Source organism: Carettochelys insculpta, chromosome 30, assembly GCF_033958435.1.
Source record: "Carettochelys insculpta isolate YL-2023 chromosome 30, ASM3395843v1, whole genome shotgun sequence".
NCBI lineage: Eukaryota > Metazoa > Chordata > Testudines > Carettochelyidae > Carettochelys > Carettochelys insculpta.
The window spans coordinates 4,261,958-4,287,541 of NC_134166.1; the positions used below are offsets into that span (position 1 = coordinate 4,261,958).

At 46.7% G+C, this 25,584-nt stretch overlaps 1 long non-coding RNA gene across 2 annotated transcripts in view; it reads right to left on the bottom strand.

The window, feature by feature from the left end:
* Positions 1-25,584, bottom strand: part of LOC142003498 (uncharacterized) — a 59,169-nt gene that overhangs the window by 2,422 nt on the left and 31,163 nt on the right. For both annotated transcript variants that reach the window (XR_012642846.1, XR_012642845.1), the window contains exons 2-3: positions 25,042-25,151; positions 9,069-9,153 (exon numbers count right to left, since the gene is read on the bottom strand). This is a non-coding gene — a long non-coding RNA (uncharacterized LOC142003498). The remainder of the gene's footprint in view (positions 1-9,068; positions 9,154-25,041; positions 25,152-25,584) is intronic.

Sequence of the window (25,584 nt, forward strand, 5' to 3'; positions counted from 1 at the left end):
AACATAACATATGATCTAGACTGTAAGAAGGCAATAGCAACTGGAATAGCAAAAGCAAGAGCGAGTTTGAAGGTGATGGATAAGATCTGGAAAAGCAAAGCAATTAGCTTAAGAATGAAGCTGAGCATCTTGAAAACGTGTGCATTCACCAACATGTTGTACGGATGTGAGACGGGTGATAACGAACGATTCAAAAAGAAGAATGTTGGCATTCGAAAGGAGTTGTTATAGAAAGATTCTGAGAATAGGATGGATGCAGAAGGTCACCAATGAGGAATTCTATAGAAAGACACAGCCGAAAGAGAACCTGCTGCAGAAGGTTATAAAACGGAAGCTACAACTCTTTGGACATATTTGCAGAATGAACGACGAACGAAAAATCAAGACCCTGGTACTCGGCATAATGGACGGGTCGAATAGGAGAGGCAGACCCCACAGAGAATGGGTAGATGCTATAGTACATTGGCGTGGAGTTAGTTACAGAAACTAAGCCGCTCTGCACCGGACAGGGACAGATGGAAGGAAATAGCGAGAGAGGCATCAGACACCAATGGGTGCTGAGCCCACGGTTATTGATGATGATAAGGGAGCCCTTCCCCAAAGAGCTTACAATACAAAGCACAAGAAGGGAAACTGAGGCAACGAGTGGCAGCAGGACTTCCACAGCAGGCCAGAGGCAGAAACAGAACCCAAGTCTCCTAGTCCATCTCACTAGCCTCTGGGTCATGCTGCTTTGCAAATACTCCTCTTAAACTAACCCTACAGGGGTGGTGCCGGCAGATAAGTGGTCAGTTTCCAACTCCATCTGAGTCACTTTCTGACGTTGGGAAAGATACTTAATGGCTCTGTGCCTCTGTAAAACTGGGTATGTATGAATCCTTTGACTAGTTGAACTGTAAATGCATTGAGCAGAGATCATCTTCCTTTCCTTTGGACACAGGCAGCCCTCAGAACAGCTGGACAGGAAAACATCATGGGACGTATTTTCCATTGGATGATGCAGTTCTGCCAAAACGCAGAATACTTGGCAAACAGTGTAAAATCCACAGAAATTTCATTGGTGGTGGGTGTGCGGTAGAGAAGAGACAAAATACTTTGAACACAAACAGAAATGGGATTTATTTTTTTCCTCTGAGAGTGACTTTTCACTTAGACTATAATACGAAATTATTTTAGAAAAAGCTATCACAGGATCGTATTTGTACAAGTCAAAATAGAAATTTGTACAAGTCAAAATAGAAATGAATCATTTTGCCTGCTCTGAAGTGATTTTTTTCCCTTGAATTTCCATTCAATAATTTTGAAATGTGGAGGGTGTGTTCATAATGGGACAAAAAACAATTTCAAAATATTCCATGAAACGCCCTTTCCATTCTCTACATGCTTCTAGCACCTAGCAAAGCAGGGACCTCATTTCTGATTACTTTTGTAGAACCAGTGATAACTGTCACCAGAACTTGCATTTAGGGCTTTATTGACTTGACAAAAGCCCTGTAAACAAATTCCTCCCACATCAGTCACTTTGTTGTCTTATGGCTTATGCAGCTGATTGCCATGTTTGGCAGACAAGAGCTCAGATTCTGATCTCTGCTACTCTGGGGCGAATATGGAGTAAATTCACTGAGGTTACCAGGATGACACTAGATTTATGCTGACAGCAAAATTTAGCCTTTGGGACCCATGCTGACATGTGGGACAATGCAGAGCTATGTGCAGTAGGGCCGCGTCTACACGTGCACGCTACTTCGAAGTAGCGGCGCCAACTTCGAAATAGCGCCCGTCACGGCTACACATGTTGGGCGCTAATTCGAAGTTGAAATCGACATTAGGCGGCGAGACGTCGAAGTCGCTAACCCCATGAGGGGATGGGAATAGCGCCCTACTTCGAAGTTGAACGTCGAAGTAGGGCACATGTAGACGATCCGCGTCCCGCAACATCGAAATAGCGGGGTCTGCCATGGCGGCCATCAGCTGAAGGGTTGAGAAACGCTCTCTCTCCAGCCCCTGCGGGGCTCTGTGGTCACCGTGTGCAGCAGCCCTTAGCCCAGGGCTTCTGGCTGCTGCTGCAGCAGCTGGGGATCCATGCTGCATGCACAGGGTCTGCAACCAGTTGTCGGCTCTGTGGATCTTGTGTTGTTTAGTGCAACTGTGCCTGGGAGGGGCCCTTTAAGGGAGCAGCTTGCTGTTGAGTCCGCCCTGTGACCCTGTCTGCAGCTGTTCCTGGCACCCTTATTTCAATGTGTGCTACTTTGGCGTGTAGAGGTTCCCTTGCAGCGCCTATTTCGATGTGGTGCTGCCCAACATCGAAGTTGAACGTCGACGTTGCCAGCCCTGGAGGACGTGTAGATGTTATTCATCGAAATAGACTATTTTGATGTCGCTACATCGAAATAAGCTATTTCGATGTAGCGTGCACATGTAGACGTAGCCTAGGTCTCATAACACAGGGGTGCACAAAGTGGGAGGCAGGCTCCTCAGGGGTGCACAGCACACTGGCTGCTGGGTAGTCAGGCTCGTCCATCTAATTAAAATTGTTGAAATATATTACTGTTTTTATGTGTGTGTATTCACATTTGTATATCGATTACTAAAGTTTTTACATGCTACATACTTATTTTCTTACATATGATGAAGGGTTTTTTTCTTTTATATATATATATATATATATATGAACATAACCAAAATTTCCATCAGTCTGGATGACATTAAACAGGTTGAGGGGACCCAGCTAATGGCTGGGACAAAAGGTGGAGCCCGACGTAAAATGTTTGCTCACTTCTACTATAATATATATATGGGATGATAATACCACTGGGCAGAATGCAAACATTCTGATCTGAAGATATGCTGATTTTATTATTATTTTGAGGCCTTTCCCAAAAAGTTATACAAACAGAGAAAATCCTAGACCTCGGCCCAGGTCACGCTTCTCCAAAATCTCCTTTGCAAGAGCTTTCTCAGAAGGAGCAGGGCGTGGAAGCGGCTGGTACGAGGGAGCAGAGAACAGAAATCAAAAGCATGTGAGCAGATTAAAAAAAATAATAATCAATCCTCCAGCTGAGGCAGAGGAAATCCCACTAATTATAAAGAAATGGCTTATTTCCTGCAGTTACTCTGTTTGAAGTCATGGCAAGTAGTAATTCTTAATTACTTTACTTTATGGTATATGGAACATCAACCCCCAAGTCTTCTGGTGAAGAGGTGGAGTTAGGCTTTGCAGGGGTGGGTGTCATGCATGCCATGTGCCTGTTTATTCAAATGAACGTCTTAGGCTAGGTCTACACTAGGCAGGTAAGTCGACTGCAGATATGCAATTATAGCTTCAGCAGTTGCATAGCTAGAATCAATATATCTGCAATCGACTTACCTGGCCATCCTCATGGAAGAAATTCACCCCCCTTACTCCTCGCAAGAGTTAGGAGTACAGGGGTTGACTGCTGACCCTAATGGGTCAACTTTGCGGGTTGACACCACACTTCCCTTCCAGGCCCTGGGGGGTGGGGGTCGATCTTCCAGGTAATGTAGACATGACTTTACCCAGCTTGCCCATGACAGAATAAGGAGGTGCTTCAACCTGCTTTTAAAAAGGGGGCATAACAAAAATGTTCATTTACTTGGGAAATCTACCTGAAGACAGGTTGGGGTGTGTGTATTTGCTGTGAGCTCCTCTTGGATTTAGCCACTGTTGGGAACGGTTGTTTGAAACAGGGTGTTACAAATAAAAATAGTAAAAGACACTAACCCTAAGCATAGAATAGGACCAGACCTTTAAAAGGAAGGGTAGGCTAGTGGTTAAAGCACTGGATTGGTCTTTCAAGATCTGGGGTCAATCTCTAACACACCTACATACTTCCTGGGAAAGTCTCTAATGCCCAAAGATACCTGACTTTTAGAAACCTCCCCATCCACAAGCAATGTTCCCTCTAAGCTGAGAACTTGGGCAGCCACCCAGGAGAGATTCAGGTGCTGCCCAGCTGATTAGCAGAGTGCCCCCAGCTGCCCGCAGCTAGCAGAATGTGTTTCTATTGGTGGTGCACATCTGCACACACTTCAGTGCACATAACAAAATTTATTCTACTCCTGGTAGAAAAAATTAGAGGGAACACTGCCCACAAACCTAGAATCATAGGGCTGGAAGGGACCTACGGAGATCGAGTCCCGCCCCATGCCTAAAGCAGGATCAACCCCAACTAAATAATCCCAGCTAAGACTTTGTCAAGCCCAGACTTAAAAACCTCTAAGGATGGAGATTCCACCACTTCTCTCGGTAATGCTTTCCAGTGCTTCACCATTCTCCTGCTGAAACAGTTTTTCCTAATATCCAATCCACACCTCCCACTCTGTAGCTTGAGACCATTGCTCCTTGTTCTGCCGTCCCTCACTACTGAGAACAGCCTCTCTTCGTCCTCTTTAGAGCCCCCCCTTCAGGAAGCTGAATGCTGCTACCAAATCTCCCTTTACTCTTCTCTTCTGTAAACTAAATAAGCCCAAATCCCTCAGCCTCTCCTCATAGGTCATGTGCTCCAGCCCCCTAATCATTTTTGTTGCCCTCTGCTGGACCCTGTCCAATGCATTGACATCCTTTCTATACTGGAGGGGCCCAGAACTGCACGCAATACTCCAGATGAGGCCTCACGAGTGCCAAATAGAGGAGTACAATAACTTCTCTAGATCTGCTGGAAATGCTCTTCCTAATGTACTCCAATATGCTGTTAGCCTTCTTGGCTCCAAGGGCACACTGTTGAGTCATATCCAGCCTCTCGTCTACTGTAATCCCCAGGTCCTTTACTACTGCACTGCTGCTTAGCCAGTTGGTCCCCAGCCTGTAACAATGGTTGGGGTTCTTCCATCCCAAGTGCAGGCTCTGCACTTGTCCTTGTTGAACTTCATCAGATTTGTTTTGGCCCAATTGTCCAATTTATCTAGGTCACTCTGGACCCTATCCCTACCCTCCAATGTATCTGCCTGTCCCCCTAGCTTAGTGTCATCCACAAATTTGTTGCGGGTGCAATCCAACCCCTCACCCAGGTCTTTAATAAAGATGCTGAACAATACCGGCCCTAGAACTGATCCTTGGGGCACTCCACTTGAAACCAACCCCAACCAGACATTGATCACTACCCACTGGGCTTCAGAAAGGGGTCCCCAAAAGCCAGCATGTGATACAGGGTGCTGCCTAAGCTAACCAAGGGGAGTTGCCAAGGAGAGGGACATGTGCCTCCAGCCCTGCTCCTGTCAGGGAGCTGGGTATTTAGCTCTGTTCTGTCAGTTCATGGCACACACTCATTCAGAACACTGCTTGCAGCTGTGGTCGCCCACCTCAAAAAGGATGTGTTGGAAAGGCCAAGGGTCCAGAAGAGTAACTGAAAAATAATTAGGCATATGCAACAGCTCCTATAGGAGGAGAAGTTACTAGGGACTTTGCAGCTTAGAAAAGAGATGACCAAGCAGGGATAGGATAGGTGTCTATAAAATCGCAGTGAGGGTGGAGACAGTAAATAAGGAAATGTTCTTTACTCCTTCTCCTAACACAAGAACTAGGGATCCACCCAATGAAATGAATGGGTGATTCAAATAAACAACAGAAACTAGTTCTTCACACAGCTCACTGTCCGCCGGTGGAACTCACTGCCAGCACGTTATGAAGGCCAAGATTATAGGAGGGTTCAAAAAAGCACTAGATAAATTCATGGAGGACAGATCCATCAATGGCTATTAGCCCAGGATGGTGTCCCTACTCTCTGCCAGAAGGTGGGAATGGGCGACAGGTGATGGATCGCTTGGAGATGCTCTGTTCTGTTCATCCCTCTGGGGCACCTCACATTGGCCACCGTCAGAAGATGGAACACTGAGCTTGATGGACCTTTGATCTGACCCAGCACTGTCATTTTTATGTTTCTAATCCTCTCTGGGAGTCAGGCACCAAAGTCCTTTTGTGGATCAAGGCCTCAGAGCTGGATTTTCAGAGGCATTTAGGAGTTTAATGACATATTGGAATCAACAGGAGTTAGGCACTTAATCCATGGAGGAGCATCTATCTGCCTGTTTAGGTCAATCCCTCCACAGTCTATCAAATAGGGAGGACAACCTTTCTTTCCCATGCTGCCTATTTAGGCCCTGATCCAGCACAGACCTGCACCTGATACAGAATATCACCCATGTGATTTCCAAGGGACCATTCACAGTCCAGGAAGTTAGCCACATGTGCAAGTTCCTCCAGGTGCAGGGCCTTAGGTTATAAAGATCACAGCCCACGGACACGGTGTGTTTGTACAGAGACAAGCACAATGGGGGCCCTGAGCTGGGTTAGGGTCTCTCTTGGTCATTCTTATAATAAAAGAATCTTCCAAAAAACAATGGACGCTGGGGGAAGGGTCTTCATTTTTCTATGTGTATTGCAAACTGCATGCATTTAGCCCCCAAAAAATCCTGGGATCAGCTTTCAAATCATGAGATCATGAGGGGAAAAAAAAAAGGAGGGTTCTTTTTACTTGCCCTGCAATACTGGAGCCTTCCTGGGTTGTGTTTCTTTGTAATCACAGGAGCTACAAGCTGACTTTGAAAAAACCTCCACCAGAAGCTGAGATTCTCCACTAATCACCTGAGTCCAGGAGCTGGGGCTTTAAGAAAAGAATCAGGGATCATGGAAGTTGGAAACATTGCTGCAAAGTGCCTTGGATCAGGGATTAGTGGATTGTACAGGACACCGAATATCAGGTTTTTTTATCTAACTTGCTCCTCTGGGATTTCTTTGAGTCAACTAAGTTTCCCCACTACATGCTGCTGCTTGGAGCCGTGTCTACACGTGCACGCTACTTCGAAGTAGCAGCACGAACTTCAAAATAGCGCCCGTCACGGCTACACGTGTTGGGTGCTATTTCGATGTTAACATCGACGTTAGGTGGCGAGACGTCGAAGCCGCTAACCCCATGAGGGGATGGGAATAGCGCCCTACTTCGAAGTTGAACATCGAAGTAGGGCACGTGTAGACAATCCGCGTCCCACAACATCGAAATAGCGGGGTCCGCCATGGTGGCCATCAGCTGAGGGGTTGAGAGATGCTCTCTCCAGCCCCTGCGGGGCTCTATGGTCACCATGTGCAGCAGCCCTTAGCCCAGGGCTTCTGGCTGCTGCTGCGGCAGCTGGGGATCCATGCTGCATGCACAGGGTCTGCAACCAGTTGTCGGCTCTGTGGATCTTGTGTTGTTTAGTGCAACTGTGTCTGGGAGGGGCCCTTTAAGGGAGCGGCTTGCTGTTGAGTCCGCCCTGTGACCCTGTCTGCAGCTGTGCCTGGCACCCTTATTTTGATGTGTGCTACTTTGGCGTGTAGACATTCCCTCACAGCACCTATTTCGATGTGGTGCTGCGCAACGTCGATGTTGAACGTCGACGTTGCCAGCCCTGGAGGACGTGCAGACGTTATTCATCGAAATAAGCTACTTCGATGTAGGCTTCACGTGTAGACATAGCTTGGAAGTCCACACATGCCACCAAGCGTAAGAATTGCCCTAGGAAAGTCTCTTTCAAGTCTTGAGGCATTTCAGTACGAAAGCAAAATAAAACCAAGAAAGGTTCCTTCCTAAGAAACACATTGGGAAAAAGTTGATCACCACCAAAACAAGGTCTGGATTCACTGAGAAAAGACAAATCAATGCTAAATCGACCCAAACCAACTGTGGAATTGTAGGGCCTGAGTTTTATAGGAGTTTCAGGTTTTGCAAGAACAATGAATTGTGCAGGCCTAGTTCAACTGCAGGTACTGTTCTGCAAGCATCAAGCTATATGAGCTGTTGGTACACTCAGGATCCATCTACACTTACCAGGAGATCAACCCAGTCAGGGTCAACCTTCTCAGCTTCCCCCCGTGTCTTAGGGGAGATGTGTGAAATGGAGCCATCAGGGTTCGACAGTCGACCACTGTACTCCTTGTTCTCATGAGGAGTGAGGGAAGTTGACGGGAGAGTTTCTCCCGTTGACCTCCCTCAGTGAGCCCAGCCCCGATGCTAGATAAGTCGATTCCAGCTATTCAATTGCCATAGCTGTAATTGCGTCTCTAGGCTCAACTTTCAGTTCTAGTGTAGACCTGGTCTCAGGTATTTGAGACGTTAAAGAGTTGAGCTGGCACTTAGCAGCTGTGGGTGGAATTCCTGGCCCTGCCACAGGCTGCTGCAACACTTTGGGCAAGTCACTTAATGTTTTCCCTGGGTCTAACTTCCCCCACCTATATAAACAAGGATGATGATGATATTTCCTCTCTTTTTGTCTTGACTACTTAGATTTCAGGCTCTTTAAGGCAGAATCTGTCTTTTAATGTGTGTGCATGCAGTATAACAGGCCATGATCTGATCTGGCACATCTAGGTGGTGCCATAATAATAATTTAGAAGTCTAAAGCCATTGGTTGCTCACAGATTTGTACACACAACTGATTATAGGCACAAAGCTGGAGGCAGGTTTTAAGAATCAGACTGCCTCATTTTAACTTTTACTTTAGTCTTTCATACAAGGTACAAAATCTAGCATAGGTGATTACATGCCATCTACATAAACAACTTCAGCAGTTGCAACTGATCCTGTCTTTCCACTTCACTTTTTGTTACTGTACATTGTTATGCATCTGCCAAGGCTCTACCCCAGAAGCAAAAACATTTCAGAGGTGGGTGAACAGTTTGGTCTGTAACACTTACAGTGCTCAGAGGGAAGGTCTGAGCCTAATACAGGGAACCCGATTCTCTAGTTCCTGCTGTTTGTGCAATAATTTACCCCATGCAAGACAGATGCACTTGCACATTCAGCTCAGGTAGCATTTTACATTCAGTCTTGCACACGCATTGCAAAGCCTAAGGCAGCACTTCCCAGTTGTATTTGCCCACGGAACCCTTTTAAACACAAAATAATTTTGCAGAACCCCATTCCCAGGCTCCCCCCACTCAGCCTCCACCCCATCTCCAGGCTTTACCCACCTCTACCTTCAGCTCCCAGATCTGCCCCCCTACCCCAAGCTTTACCCCCCAGCCCCAAATCTGTCCCCCCCCCAATCCCCACCATTGGGCAAGTAGACAGGCTTACAGAAGCAGAACGCAGGTCTTATCCCAGGATCCGCCATGCATCTTGAGCAGTTGTGAGCCTCCCCTCTGTGCCTCAGTTCCCCCATCTGCAAAACAAGAGTAATAATAGTGACCTACCACAGAAAAGGGTTGTGGAACTTCATTATTTTATGGGCAGGAGGCAGGGGCCTGGAATCGATGACCCCTCAAGGTCCTTCCCATTTCTAGTGTTCTATGATTCTATGGACAGGAAACAACTTTCATTTGCATTAGATTTACACTGGTAGAGCTTCAGACTTCAATGGAGTTGGCCCTAATTTGCAGCAGTATGAATGAAATCAGAATCCAAACAGCATAAATCTAAAAAGTACTAAGCATTAAGGAGCCAAATTCCCATCTCACACCAACGTAAATCCAGAGTCATTCCACTGAAATCCATGCTTTTATGCTTATGAAACCAGTTTACATGAGACGAGTATCAAACCCTGGCACTTAGCAAACAGGCTGAAAAAAGCCATCAGGAGACATTTCTCTCTAGAATTCAAGCAGTTACTTTTTCAGAACTGCAGAGTTGCTCCAGTTAGCAGGTCCTGGTAAAGACTATGGGTGAACCCTCCGGGTCCCCAGACTTGCTAACTTGTGTGAAACCTACAAACTGCTTCATCTTGTGATAGTTCCCGCATGTCCTGATTCACTGCTGCCCTGTGCCTCTCCCCCTTCACTCACGCCAGTGCCAAACGAGTGTAATAAGCGACTGATTGAGAACAGGCAGCATCCCAGCCCTTCCCCTCGTTTGCTCGGGTAGAAGACAGCAAAAGGTGTTGGGCAAAAGTAACAAGTCGCATGCTGGACATTTAAAGTTAAAAGAAATTTTCCAAAGAAGGGTCATTAGGGCCACTGAAATTTTTCATCTTCCTGAAAAAGTGACTTTGCCCTTCGCGCAAGTGAACCCCTTGCTCTGGTTCAAAGCCCCTTTATGCTTTGCCCTGTGCTCTTTGCTGACAAGGTCCAACCCAGTCTATGTCACTCCATTCCTCCCAGTTTGGCTCAGGGAGCTATCCACAGTGGATCGGCAGCCAGAGAAGTAATATCAAAGAGTTTTAAAAATAAAGAATTGGATCCATCCTCCACGAACTTCTCTATCGATGGCTAGTAACCAAAATGGTCAGGAATACAACTCCATGCTGGGGTGTCCCTGCACCTTGGATGGTCAGAAACATCCCACATGGGCTGCTGTCAGAGAGGACACTGGCCTGTTGTGTCGGTCTGATGTAATATAGCTGATCTTATACCCTTATGAAGGATGGATCTGTGGAACTGGCACACCTCTGGGACTTTGGAGAACTCAGTTCCAATTTCCACAGCTAGCCTGAGATCCCCTTAATTGTCTTTGGCCAGTTACACAGTGGATTGGCATTCCAGGGCCATGTTCCCCAAAAGTATCTAGGCATCCAATCCTCACCTGCAATATACAAATGAAAATGCTTCTTTTGTCTTGTCTATTTTGGCTGTACACAGGGCGGGGAATGTCTCTTACTATGCATCTGTATTGCTTCTACTGCAATGGAGTCATTGATCTCATCTAAATGCCCCTTACAACTATCTCTGAGGCCTTCTGCTGAAACTGACGTGCAGAATACGCACCCTCCACTTTCTAATGGGCCAACTGCTTTTCTCTGTGCTTAGGCAAAGATACTAACGGCTTGTAGGTTATACAACAATCCAAAATCACTCTAAAACAAAACCCCCGGCCCTAAACACCATCAGAATCTAGAAGAGGTTCAAAATTAAATCTGAAACCAAGTCCTGAACTGAAATTCACCCACAGTGGAAGAAAATTATTTATCCACAAGAGGCTTTTTATAACGGGGTAGGTTTCGTAATGCAATCCACCTCAACTCACCTCCAGCATAGCTGAGAGGATAAATAGTTCTCCTGTCTCCTAGGCCTGTTGCCTTAAACACTAGGTAGGCACACTGGTTAGATCCCTGCTAAAGGGCAGATGGGTATGAGAAAATCAGAGAACCACTGCACTGAACTAGACCATCCTACAAATCTAGAGATGGGTCACTTGATCTCACTATAAATCCATACTAACAAAATGTAAAACCATTGAAAAGTAAAGCTGTCCCTATGCTCCCGGGCTTCCCAAATGTAAGAGGAATCTGCAATGCAGATTTTAGGTATAGTTTCTGTCACAGATCTGGATCTTAGAGGTATTCAGATGTCTTACTCCCTTTGAGAAGTGGCCAAAAGGCATCTAGGGTTACCATATTAAAAAAAAGAGGACATCCCAAGAGGGAGTGTATCTGTATCAGTATTTACTAACTCATGTTGTATTAACATGTTATAGTCTATCTAATCCATTCACACAATGTGAGTTGGTAGATACTGATACAGATACACTCCCTCTGAGAGATATCCTCTTTTCTGAGAGGTCAAATATGATAACTCTAGAAAAAGCCAAAAAAACTCCAGAAAAAGCCTGCCTGGCCTGGAGAAAATTCCTTCCTCAATGTAAATCTGGAGATGAATTAAACTCAGAGCACATGTGTAAGACACTCCAGCTAAGCATCAAGAAAGCGGCAGCAGCCATCAGTGAGAAAGCACCAAAACACGGACACGAATATCTGAGGGCAAAATATTCAGGGACCGTTTATCAGGAAAGGCATTTCAGGGCAACAATTGAGAGACATTGTGCCATGAGTGCACATCAGCAAAAACAAATCCAGAGTCAGCACCAGCCAGCACAACTCTTCCCATGGTCCTGGACTGCGATGAGCCACTCAGACTTGGAGCAGCATTTCAGCATAGGCACTAGCCCCACGCAAGTCAACGAGACGCAAGCCCAGGCAGAAAGCGAAGCTGGTGTGTAAGCCATGGCTGAGACAGAATTTGGGGCAACTCAGCAGTGAAAGGAAAGGTGGGACGGAAGGAAACCTGTCAAGATCCCATCTCTGCCACCTCTGCGAGCAGCAGGCAGAAAATGCATACGAGTGCCCCCACTTTTTTATGTCCCAATGAACGGGTGAATAAAGGGCGAGGGGAAGAGAAACGTGGAAGACTGGGTCCCTGCTGGCAATGTTGCTGCTCTAAATCTAAGCTCTCATTGAGCCTTCCATAACAAACAGCCCGTCGAAAACAGACCAGGGTCCGTTTGTCAGTTTCCCTTCATTATTTGCAGTTTGTACACAGCAGTCATTAGGGATTCATTCGGTTTCCCTAGCAGCAGGCATTAGTCTAGCTTTTCTCTCCTCTCTCTCTCTCACTAGCTCCCTTTTATTTTTAGTGTCTTATTTACAGTTTGACAGAGTAACAGTATCCCTTGCAAACTACTCCAGCAGCTTTAATCGGGGGAATAATGGGGCCTGTCGGGAGATGAATAGAGTTTAGGGGACAGATTGTTCCGCACTCACGCGGTGGGGGTAATTTATTTGTGTGTGCACATGTCAGGAGGAGAAAGGGACGGCGGGATCAGTATGCAGCGAGGACTCTGCCGGAGCTGAATGGCTGCGGAGAAGGGAGAATTGAGTCGAACGCCCAACTCCCCTCCCCTTGTCAATTGACCTCCAGTGGCCATGAACTTGAGGGGATGCAAAGACCCATTCCCAGGCCCTCTGGGCGTCCTGGGGGCCAAGTTCAGTCTCGTCTGTGGGGAGGTAGGCTTCAGGTTCCAGATGGGCCTAGCCACAGCCGTCCCCCCTCCCCAGCCATCCCCCGCATAGTGACGGCGTAGGGAGCATGTCACATAGCAACGGTACAGTAGCAAGCGCGCAGCAGGGGTCTGGGAAGAGAGGCAGAGCCCTAAGAAAAATACAGGATGGGCCCAGACAATGGCGGTCTCTCATATCATAAATTACACGGCAGCTACAGAGCAGCACCCTGCCCCCGCTCACTGGATCCGGGCTGGCACTGAACGCAGGCGGGCTGGGCGCTCGGATGTCGATGGCATAAACGTTTCCCAAAGAGAAATGCTTCTTTCTTTCCCCGACCTCCTTTCCCACCAAGCACCTCCCCCACCCCCCTTCCTCAGCAGGAGCTAGGACTGCGGATCCTTTCCCTGGCTTTCACCTCCCAGCTCCATCGGCACCTCCCTCGGCCGTGGCACCCTTACGAAAGAACAGCCCTGCTCAAGCGCCCCAGATCCCTACAGACGTCCAATGCAGATATAATTGGGAGCAGGTCTAATGGACCCCAAGAGCTCCTACACGGGGAGCAGGGAACCCCTTTAGACTGGGCACCACGCGAACCCCTATGGAGAGGTAGGCCTGTCCCAGAGCCCTCATAATCCAGACATTTAAGAAAAACAACCAGAATGGTAAAGTGGAGAAGGGACAATAGCTAAAGTTACTGAGTCTCGCTATGCACGTTAACCTACCCGAATGCAATCTACTGTGCTCAACAAATCCTCTCCCTCCATCCTTCAATCCATACCCTCTCCCCTTCCTTCCTTCTTCCAGGCCACAGCATCCATCCACAGCATGCATCTGTAGTATTTGTACGTGACTCCAAACTTAGCATCTACTCATCGTCACGTAGGCACTGTCTGTACAGCCAAGGTATTTCAAAATGACGGGGGCATGGGTCTCAACGGTGCACACACCATTTCAAAATAGCAGGTGAGTTATTTCAATTCTAGTAAGCCTCACTCTATGAGGCACAATGCCTATTTTGAAACAGCGATAGAATGAGGCTTACCAGAATCGCTATTTTGAAATCAGTTCTGTTAGGACACAGCATAGTGCTATTCGAAATAAGCCATAATGGGCACCTAATGGCAATAATTCAAAACAGGGCTGTCTCTGAAAATGCAATTTCAAAACGCATTTTGCATGTGGTTGTGTTATTCTGAAATAAGATATTTCACCGTAGCCATTTTGATATATCTCATTTCAAAATAGGGCTGCAGGGTAGACGTAGCCTAGAGTCCCCAGGATAAGCCCATCCCAAAAGGAGATGACTTTCTTGGTTTTCCCATATTCCTAATGTGTAAGAATTTTGTTTCTTTCTATGTCTCCCTTGGATTTGTTCAGCAAGGGGATGCCTTGAATAAGAGAAAGGCTTTCTCCAAGAGTTGGGTCCAGTGTTTGAAGCTGGACCCATTCTGAACTCCTCTGGCAAGGTTTTTACCATACAGGGTGTCTCGACTGAGAAAAGCCATAGTCCCCTTCCTTCTTCAGCCAAGTTTCTTAGCCAGGAACACTTCAGCTAGAGTAGCCCCCTTCTAACACCACTGCCTTGGTGAGCTGAAGGCAGCAGGGTAGGGTCTGATATAACCTGGAACCAGCACAACAAGGGCTTTGTAGATTAGGACTTTGAAAGGCATAAAGGACCCTAAGCCTCCTTCACCGGCTTCCCCACCGAGATCGCATCAAATGTAATTTTTAACACCACTTTCAAAATTCCGTCCTCTCCTTACTTAGACACAAAGTCAAGCTTCTCTTGCTTGCCCTCCCTTTGTTCCAGCATTGCTTCCAACCTCATCTGCCCAGCCCCATTAGATTTTCATACCATCACCTCCCTGCCTTGCTTCACTCCACCCCCTAAGTGTGGTACGACCTCCCCAAGATCAACCACAATATTCCCAGCCAGGCAGAGGTGAAAATTTTCTATCCAAAAAGTTTATGGAAGGAAAATTGGGCTTGACCAAACTTTTCTTTAAGTAGGCTATATCTGCTTCCCATGGGGTGTTTGGTTTCTCATCAAAATCCTTCAGCTGATAACCAGATTTTGCCTGAAAATCCAATTTTTTTCTGTTATCAGTCAAAATCTTTCCGACTTTGAGTTTTCAGGTGAAGTCTTTCAGATTCTGTATTTCTGGGACAGAAACTTTTGGGTTTGAGGTATCTGTGGGAAAACGTAAACATTTCCTTGGAAAACTTCAGAGCTTATGTTGAAAATTTCCAAGGGGTGGGAGCAAAAAAATGTAAAAGATTTCCGATCAGCTCTATTCTCTTCCTCCATCCACACTCAGGTCCCTCGGGATGGGCCACATCGAAACCCCTGCCACAGTGAATCAAACTGACTTTTATCTCAGTTGTCTGTGGTTTTTTCCCCTTCTCATATCTTCCACCTGCTAGTCTGCCCATCTTTTGACGGAAGCAACTCTAAGCAGAGATGTCTCCTTGTGGAGACCCTGGAAAGCACCTAGCATCTCTGAGTGCTAGTGTAAGGATAATTTGGAGACACGATGCACACTGATATCCAATATATACCACTAGTAACAATGGCATAGAAACGCATTGCGTTCTCAACACTCAAACTCAGCTAAATTCCAACTCCCATGGTGGCAAAAACATATTTGTCAGTGATGGAACCAGCATCCTTCCATGATGTCAGGGTGGGAGGCCACAGCACTCTCAGACACCACTAAGTAGAGTGAAATGCACGACCAAGATCCTAATGCTGTGTGTGCACATTCCAGCTCCCATACAAGAGCAGGCTGAACCAACAGAGTCCAAACAAAATGACCAAAGTACATTGTGCTTCCTGACACTCGCTTCCACACCCACCCTCAACGGAGATGATTGAATTCTTCTATGACTGAGGCTCAGAAGTTTGGCTCTGCTGCTAGGCGACGGTGACTGTCAGCTCTTGTTGCACAAACCGGTTCCTGCCCAGTCTCAAGAAGCTACTGCAATACCCACACCTCCTACTAATGAGGAAGTTCCCTGGGCAGCTCTTGGTGTTCAAAGGAGAAGATTCTGCTATAAGACGCATGTTATGCCCTCCATTCAGGCGGGCATCAGTCAGCGCATGTGTTTCTAAGGTGCCCACCAGCATTGTATTTGGGAACCTGCTCCTCCCAGTGTTAATGCTCAGCACTTCGCTGGTTTGGACCCCATTTTTCATTCACTACAAGTCATCCAAGAGGACTCAGACCAGCTAACCCCCCAAAAGTAAAGAGACCACCGACCATCCAGAAAACTGAGGAAAAGACTGGCAAAAGAGAGGTACCTCCCATCACAGATCAAAGCTATGACAAGCCTGTGGCCAGCTTTCAGCCAGAATGAATTCCAGGGCGATAGAGTTTCTTGAGCAAATATCTGATACTCTAAATTTCCATCCTGAGCAGTGTTCCCTGTCAGCTACGTGGTCGGGCAGCCACCTGGAAAAGACTGAAAGGCTGCCCAGCTGGTTAGCAGAACACCCACAGCCGGAAGCTTGTGTGTCTACTGGTGGCGCACATCCATACATGCCTTGGTATGCATAAAATTTATTCCACACTTGGATGAAAAAAAATTAGAGGGAACATTGATCCTGAGAACAAGTAAATGAAAGGCAGCTCCCCCTTACACATCCACCATCCTGTTTGGATAAAGCCATTAGTACTTCTTCAACACCCCCAAAAGACAAGTGGGGACACAATGGTCTGGTGAAGTGCGTCTTACCCATGAAAGTTCATTACCTAATACATAAAATTGTTAGTCTTTAAGGTGCTATAGGACTGCTTGTTTTAGAGGAGTAAGGAGGCTCCTAAAGAGAAACTGTAAGTGCTTCTCTCAGAACCACCAAAACAAGAAGGAAGCCATGACCAGAACATTCACCAGCCACTGACACTTTTAAAGCAGACCAACAGTACTGTCATGAAAACGACTACCAATAAGGAGGTGTGGCACTTTGAGTAGCTGCAATCTGCACGTCTGAAGGTGCTTTATAGAGGCAGACACGTACCACTGAGCCCATTTTACAAACAGGGAAGCTAAAGTCACATCTAAAGATCCCAAGGCAATTTGGTGTCAGTACACAGCCACAGCGCATCAACTCTGGAGCAGATTTTTTTGTTTGTTTTTTAAATCTCCTTTCCCCACCACATTTTGCCACTAAAAATGGAGGGGGGGGTTGGAAGACATGAGAAGTAACAGGCAAAAGCAAACACTGGACATTTTTTCGTTTCTGAATTTCATAAAAAAGGGGGATAGGGAGAACTGAGTTCAAAAAGATACTGATTTTTGGAGCGGGGGGGGACCATATTTTAGTCAAAAACTGTTTGAAAATTTACCACAAGCCAATGCTACTTCTGGCCCTGTGTAATTACCTAGCTCAGCATTACTCCAACCGAGAAAGCTAGCACTGCATTTCCTGAGTGTTCTCAGGGCCAGGCTTCTCAACGTTCCACTCCTAACACCAGGGCCTAGCTGTTAAAATGGTGCAGTGGCGCATAGTGGGTAGAGCTCTTCTGCAAATCTCTCTCTCTGGGGGAATGCTTCCGAGTTCTTTTGAAAAATCCGGCCACCACACATTGGCCAAACTCGGAACACACCAGGAACACAGCCCAGAATGTTACCCAGGTCTCTTGGCTCCTGCTTCTCTGCAGTAAGAGCAAGATATGTCCACGGAGCAGCGCTTTGTGTCCCGTCTCCACCACCCCTCATGGGCAAGTTAGGCTTCTGGACCAAGCAGTGCAGAAATGTTGCCAACTAGCGACCTGTTATTCTTGTACCAGCAACAAGCCAAAAGGTAAAACATTTTGAAGCAGCTCAGCATTCATAAAATGCTAGAACACTAGCACTGGAAGGGACCTCGAGAGGTCATTAAGTCCAGCCCCCTCCCCTCACGACAGGACCAAGCACTGTCTAGACCATCCTTGATCGATGTCTGTCTAACATTCTCTTAAATATCTCCAGAGATGGAGATTCCACAACCTCCCCAGGCAATTTATTCCAACGTTTAACCACACTGCCAGTCAGGAAGTTTTTCCTAAAGTCCAACCTAAACCTCCCTTGCTGCAGTTTAAGCCCGTTGCTTCTTGTCCTGTCCTCAGGAGGCCAAGGAGAACAATTTTTCTCCCTCCTTACAATGCTATTTTAGGGTACTAGGTATCCCCTAGCAGTAAGAGCATAAGACTAACAAAAAGCAAAAGAGTGAAACTTACTCGTCCATCACTTTGACTCTGCCTGTACCATACACAGCTGTAATGCTGTAACTCATCACCTCGGATCCTTTTCACCTCTCTGGAGGGTGAGGCTCAAAAGGGAGTGTTATGGTCCCAACGCACTCAGGCAAACACCGAGGTTCAGAATTTGGTAGTTTAAGACCAAACCATGGCACAAAGCTGGGTCAAAACCTCCCCTGGTCGTGGAGCAGCATGTACATGAGAGAGACTCTCCTCCTTTTCCCCTTAAGCAGGGTCGACAGTTTGGTTTAATGGCTCTCAGAACCTCCACAATAAAAACTGTCCCAGCCTTGCTACTCCAGATGGTACGCTGGCGGGTGTGTTAACACACACATTGCAACCGCTTACCCCAAATGGTGCCTTTGGCTCCCCAAGCCAAAAAGGAGGACTGAGGTGTTAGCTGCTTCGAGGAGAGGGGATCTGAATCACACCCTGTGCCATAACCATAGAGTACAGCAATTTAAGCCCCATTGTTGTCCAGAGTGCCACGTGGCACACAAAATGGCTGCCCCTCGGAAGCAAAAGAAGAGGGGAAGGAAGCACAGAAGGAGATAATCAAGCTAGCTGAGCCCTCCCCACTGGGTTTACATGAAGCCACTTTGTGGACAAGTAGGAGCTGTGCCCTTCAATTCGTCCCCATTCACTGTGGGCCTTCGGCTCCACAATATTGAGGGCGCTCAGGCATTTGTCCTAAGGGTCCATCTCATCCCGGCTCTGAGAGTGGCCAGCTTCAACTGCTTCAGAGAAAGATGGAAGAAATTGAGAGCTGCAGTGCAGCCCAGTGGGCAGGCTGCTACATACAGCTCAGGAGACCTGGGTTCTCCTCAGCACTGCCATGTCGCAACCACCGATGAGACATGTGCTCTCTGTTCCTCTTCCATCCCTTTGAGCATCTTGCCTGTTCAGGTTGTACTCTTTTTGGGCAGGGTCAGTCTTACACAGTCAAACCCTGATTGTACCTTAAGCTTCTGATTGCTATGAAATAACAATCTGCCTGCCGATCAGAAGTGGCTTTTTTCTGAAGAAAGAAGATTTACAGAGCACTAGAACTGGAAGGGACCTCAAGAGGTCATCAAGTCCAGTCCCCTGCCCTCATGGCAGCACCAAGCACCATCTAGATCTTCCCTGACAGATGCCCAGCCAACCTGCTCTTAAATATCTCCAACGATGGAGATTCCACAACCTCTCTAAGCAGCTTATCCCAGTGTTTAACTGCCTTGACAGTTAGGGAGTTCTCACTAATGTCAAGTAATAATCCCTTGACTTTGCAAATTGTGCTATTGTAATTCTGTACAGTCTTGTTATCCAGACAAACCTCTAACTTGCACTTGTTTGTTTAAGCTTTCTAAGCTCTTGGCTCAGTAATATCACGTGGCAATGAGTTCCACTGGCAAATCATGTATCAGGTGAAAACTCAGCCTTCAGAAGGCAAACCTGAGCAGAGCCAAATGCCATCATAGGCATTTCCAGTTGGTGTCAGTTGGGCCTGAGGGCAAGATATTCACCGGAGGGCCTACTGAAAAAAATCTCGACTTTCGTTTATAATAAACATTTGGTTTCCCCATGTACCTACACTGGGACCAGATTTTTGATAGAAAATTTGGCAGGCAAAGGCACAACAAAATCCAGCAGCTGGAAGCTGAAGCTAGAGAAAACTCAGAGTAGAAATAAGGTACAGACTGTGAAAAATGGTGTAATTAACCACCGGAACAATTTCCTGGAGGACATGAAGAATCTACCATCAATTGATGTCTACAATCCGCATCTTTCCAAAAACACCCTGCTCTGGCTCAACAGAGTCATTGGGCATGAGGCAGGAATTATTAGATGTACAGGTTGAATCTCTCTTGGCCGGCACCTTGGGACCTGATCAGTGCTGGGATGAGAGAATTTGCCAAACCGCAGGAGGTCAATATTGTCTAGCAGCACTATCAGCGTTTCCATGGCTTACTGGGCTCTTGAAAGATATTTAGGGGTAAATTACAGCTAAATAACAACACAGAACACTGACAGCCAGGACTGGTGGCTTTAAACAAATTTTATGGGACTGCGGGAAACTTGCCCACGCCCATGTTAAGTGATCATCCAGCTAACTAAAAATCATGCTGGGTTATGGATATTGCCAGAGGAAAGGGCTCCGGATTACAGAGGTTCGACCTCCACTATGTAGACAGTCACACTATGTGATCAAAGTGGCCGCTGCTGTTCTTCAGAAAGGAAATACTGTCCTCAAATTTTAACTCAATTGACTAATAATCCTTCACCCTTCTAGAACTAGAGCCCTGGGAGATATTACCATGTCTGTGTCACAGATGGGGAAACTGAGGCACAGATCAGCACACTGATTTCACTCAGGGCCCAGAGAATGGCTGTGGCAAAGTCAGGAAAAGAACTTTGCCTTCCTGACACCAAGTCTTCTGCATCAAACACAAGGCCATGTTTCCTCTCCAGCTTGTAGGAACCATCTGTGTTGGACAGATTTTCTTCTATCCAGTATTCAGCAACCTAATGCTACATCCAGAGAGAGAGAGGGGGAGAGAGAGAGAGAGAGAGAGAGAGAGAGAGAGAGAGAGGTGGACAGCTCCTTGGCTAATCTAAGTGGGCATAATGCCATGGACTCCAGTGGAGCTTTGTTGATTTGCATCAACTGAAGCTGTGGCTCAGTATCTATGTACAGTCTCACAGATCTTCACTGATGTCTAGACCTCACAAAACAATGGGATACCCAGAATTTCCTCCTCAGGGTACGTCTACATTACATGGAAGATCGACTTGGTCAGGGTCAATCTTCTGGAGCTGGATTTTGTGCCCCTGATAGAGACGTGTTAAAAATCAAGCTTTCCGGAGCCTGTGGTCAACCCTGTATTCCTCAATATTGCAAGGAGTAAGGGAGGTTGACAGGAGAGTTTCTCCCATCCACCTCCCTCTGTGAAGATGGCCAGGTGAGTCAATTGCAGGTAATTTGATTCTAGCAGTGTAATTGCCATAGCTAGAATTGCATATCAGCAATCAGCTTTCCTGCCTAGTGTATACCAAACCTTGGACGTTCCTTATAGGTAGGTTTATTTCCTGTTGACAGGGAATAAGAATATTCCTTCCCAAATTAAATTGTGCGCTTGACGAATTTCTCCTCTTAGAGTGTCAGTAAGCAAATGGCAGATTCCCTGGATTTATGCAGAATTTGGACTGATTGGTGAATTTCACAGACCAGAAGGGTCCAATAAGCTCATCTCAAGACTGGCATGCTCAGCTCATTTACTCCACAACTTCGTTCTGCCATGGTCAACATCCAACATTTTTGATCATTGGTCCAAGAAGTCACCAGATGACACTCCTCCATTTGGGGAATGAAAAATGAAACTTCTCTCCATTGAATTAGAGGTGTAAAGATTTTGTTGGAAGAGAGATCACTTTCTCGCCCATATTGGAGTATATGAGCTGGAAACTGGACTCGCACAAGCCTTTGTACCATTGCACATGTGGTTTGTGAAAAACAGACAAGGAGAAGCACACACATGCAATCAAGGCCCTGATTCTCCTCTGTCAGTTAAAGTCTGGTTTATAGGGTGCAAGCTAAATTGACACAAACTAGCTTTAAAGAAATTTAAGAGGGTTTCACACACAAAGTTGCACCAGTTTAACTACCTGATCTTAAAATAGCGCCTTTAGTTAAAGTGCAGCATCTCTGGTTGTTAGACCAGGTCTTAGACTGTAGTCCCTCATTAGGTGTACACGTGATGGCTGACATCTTGGCCAATGCACCAGGGTATGAACCAGGGACCTCTAGATATAAAAACATGGCCTATTACGAATTAAACTAAAGAACCAACCAACTCTATTTGAGAGGTGAGCATAACAGCTCTGTGGATTGCTACAAAGCTGGACCTATAACCGACTAGGTGGGTTTCATCCCTCCAGGCTCTAACGTAAATGCCCGAGGTGAGATCAGAGCCCCATTAGATTCTTACACAACTATCAAATTAATAATAGAGAAACTAACTGCAAGACATCTGAGCCAGAGGCCTTTTACCTTTCTGTAAGCAGACAAATGAGATGCTCTTGTAACCCACACACCTATTGGGCGTAGGTCACTGTCCCATGTACAGGCACCTAGGCCACTTGCACAGAGAAATAATGAGTCTCCTCCATTGCCTTAGCTGTAGCAGCTCCTGTACTAAGCTCCAGAGGTCCCAGGTTCAAGTCCACCTGTTGGCAGTTACACTGTCACCCTAACAGTGAAATAGTGTCACCTCTTCATCCTGATACTGCACAGTCCACCTGTGGAACTCCTTGCCACAAGATTTTACCAAGGCCAAGAGCTTGGCATCTGCAAGCAGGGCATTTGGGACAGTGGGGGACACCAGTTCAGCTCAGCACGTTCATCCAGTCAACCTCAACGCTGAGATACTGGCGGACGTACGCATACCTTTACCCAAAAAATGCCCCCTTCCAGTGGTCCAGTCTCTAGCTTTGCATTTAATTCACACACTTTGCAGGCCAGATCCTAGGCTGGTGTATGTTGGCAGAGTGCCAAAGATGAGGCATTGGGCCTTGGGTATCTTTCCATCCCAATAAAGATAGGAAAGTGATGACAACTGACAGAGAGAATTTGCATGAGATAGATTGGGAGGCATGGGGGAAAACACACAAACACACTCCTCGGGGTACAATGACAGTTTATTCTCCCCTGCACCATGGTTAATCCTCTTTGGTTTTAATTGGCATTTGGGCTAAGCTGATTTAAGCCTCTTCACCTTGGGTTGTTTTTTTTTTCTTTTGGCCCAAATAACAATGCTGCCAGCACCGAGTGGCCAGCACAGTGACATCTTTGTGTGAGGGAGAGAAAAGAGGAAAGGAGAAGAGTGCGGGGGGGGGAGGGAAGGGGGGAAAAAGAAGGCTGAACCAACTCTAAAACAATGAGGAGTTTGTGAATCAAGCCAGGCCACTGGCAGAGAACCCGCTTCAGCTGGGCTTCATTAATAAAAGCACTGTCCCTGGGTCAGATCCAGGCCTCGGTCCGTTCCCATCTCCCTTCCCCTTCCCACCCGCAACCCTGAAACCTTCCTCTGAGGTCAGCACTTTGGAGGGCCTGTCAGCTGAGGGACAATCCACCATTGTGGGAAGCATTTCCACTGTCCCTCTTGGATTTTATTTCTTTGGGGCTGGAAACACCTGCTCCAGAGGTCCCTAGAATCCAGAGAGAAAAGTGTCTCTGCTTGGGGCCACACTGCAGTCAGTCAGTCAGTCAGTCTCTTGCTCTTGCTACACATCTGTCACCACCCACCCCTAATGCTTTGTGAGCTGCTTAACAACCTCTAGTTCATGGTACCATCAGTTGTAGGTCTCAAGATCTATTCTGTTCCATATCTCTAGCGTCACTCATACGGCACTCTGTCCCTGTAGAGTCAGATAACCTCACTCCTCCAGCACCCTTGGGACCTGAATGGTGCCAGATGAACGATTTGCCGGACCACAGGAGGTCAATATTGTCTAGCAGCATTACCAACACTGCCACTGCTGACTGGGCTCTTAGAAGACATTTTGGGGTAAATTACAGCTAAATTACAGCACAGAACAGAGAGCCAGGACTGGTGGCTGCAAACAAACTTTATGGGACCACAAGAAACTTGGCCACATCCCTGATAAGTGGTCATCTGGCTCACTCCAATCACACCAAATGATGGATGTTGCCGGATGAGAGACCGCCAGACTAGAGAGGTTCAACTTCTACCTCTTTCCCATGGATGCCCTTGTGCAAGCCCACCAATGGGGCAGTAAAAGGGGCAATTGCATATGGTCCAAGTGGACTTAAGGGGGACAGAGACTGCTGCAGCCGCTACCTCATTCTTTCAAATAATCTGCTGTTGCAGCATGGCAGCAGCTGCAAAGAGCCTTGCAAGACCCAGCAAAGTAAGGTGGGGGAGGCCTGGTCTGGAGCTCCCTGATGTTTTAAACCCCATGCTCCAGAGCTATGTATTAGAACTGGAGGTGGGGCAGGGGGGCTGTTTTTACTGGTGGTGCACATCGGCACATACTGGGACGCACAGAACACGAGGTATTGCTCACATGGAGGCAAAGAAAAATGGTGAAAGGGAACATGCAAACAGCTCAGGTGCAGCACCACACAAATGGCCAGGCAGGCTGGTCACAGGCACCCCTTGTCTGTTCTGCCCCCAGGGTCCAGAATTTGGGTCCGATTCTCATCTCCATGCTAAGGCCCCTTTGCACCCTTCTAGCCATGCAAAGAAGAAGTGAACTAGTCTAACATGCACATCACACTGGATGGATGGCCACTTTCTGCTGCCAGAATGGTGCAACTGAAAATTAGCATCCCTTGTTTCTTCGGAGGGATTATTTCTGTGTGCCGCAGTTGACGTTAGACAGACAGACAGATGCAAACTCTCCCAATTCAAGAGTTGTTCTATTCTGAGGGGTTTTTTCTCTGAAAGCCCCCAGCGTCACGTTAGAGAGACTCTTGGCTTTCATTAAAAAAAAACGTTTCTAGCCCATATGGCAGTAAAGAAAATCTTGCAGACATGAAATTCTCTGTTCTGTCAGTCCCCCTCTGAGACCCCTACCAAAAATCAACTTCTGTGCCTTGGTTTTCCCAACTGTACAATGGGAAAGTCAGCTCCCTATTTCATCCACACTAAGAATTGTGAGGCGCTCAGATACAATGATGATGGAGGGCCATATCTGTCCCTTTGAGAGCTTGAAGGGAGCTGAAAGGACTTTAACATGAGCAAAAGTTACAGCTATGTCCAATTCAAGGCACCCTCACACTAGGGCCTGTCTCTAAAGAGAATCTGGCACAAAAAGATGCAATGGTTTGTCCAAAGTCACCCAATGAGTGAATAAACAGGTTAGAAATAGAATGCAACAGTCTGGGTACATAATCCTTGCTGTAACCGCGAGATACATTTCTTTCCTTGACCATGATGTTTTGGGGAAGCTTCAATTATTGCACTGTGATTGTGCATCTGATCCATAAATATGCACCAGTAGGGAACAATTCCTGTGTTCCAAAAATCCAACAACCAAACAAAATAAAAACAAAAACCCTGCCCCAGTTATGGGAGCTTCAAATAAATCTACTCACCCAGGAATTCCAAGTGAATTTTCACAGGGTCTCAAGACCCACAAGTCTCCATCCAGAGGGAAGGTGGCATGTGCATAACATCGCCTTCCTGTGACACCCATGGCTAGGCTCTAAGAGAGAAAGACAGGAAAACCTTGTTGTGCTAAAAGGATCAATAGACTCCACGGATAAAACAACCCACAGGCAACAGACAGATTATTGAGAAGATACTGGATTCTATGCCCGCTTTTTCCTGCAGGAACTGAGGCAGGAAGATAGCGGTTCATTTGTGAAGGGGCCTTTTTCCCGCATTGCTTCATTTGGGGCTGTTTCCAGAATTGAGCCCTGCGAGAAAAGATCATGCAGGATGCAAAAGCTCACAAGCATTGCTGGCTGAAAGAGAGAGAAACCTGGACCCCAGAATAGCCAATAGTCTGGTGTTTCAATAATTGGTGGGGGAGGGTGTGGAATGCTATGATTTAAACTTGTATTTGGACTAAGGATTTGATCCTAGGACTGTCGCTCTGGCTTGGATCAGAAATTCCATCTCGGAGGTGAGAAACC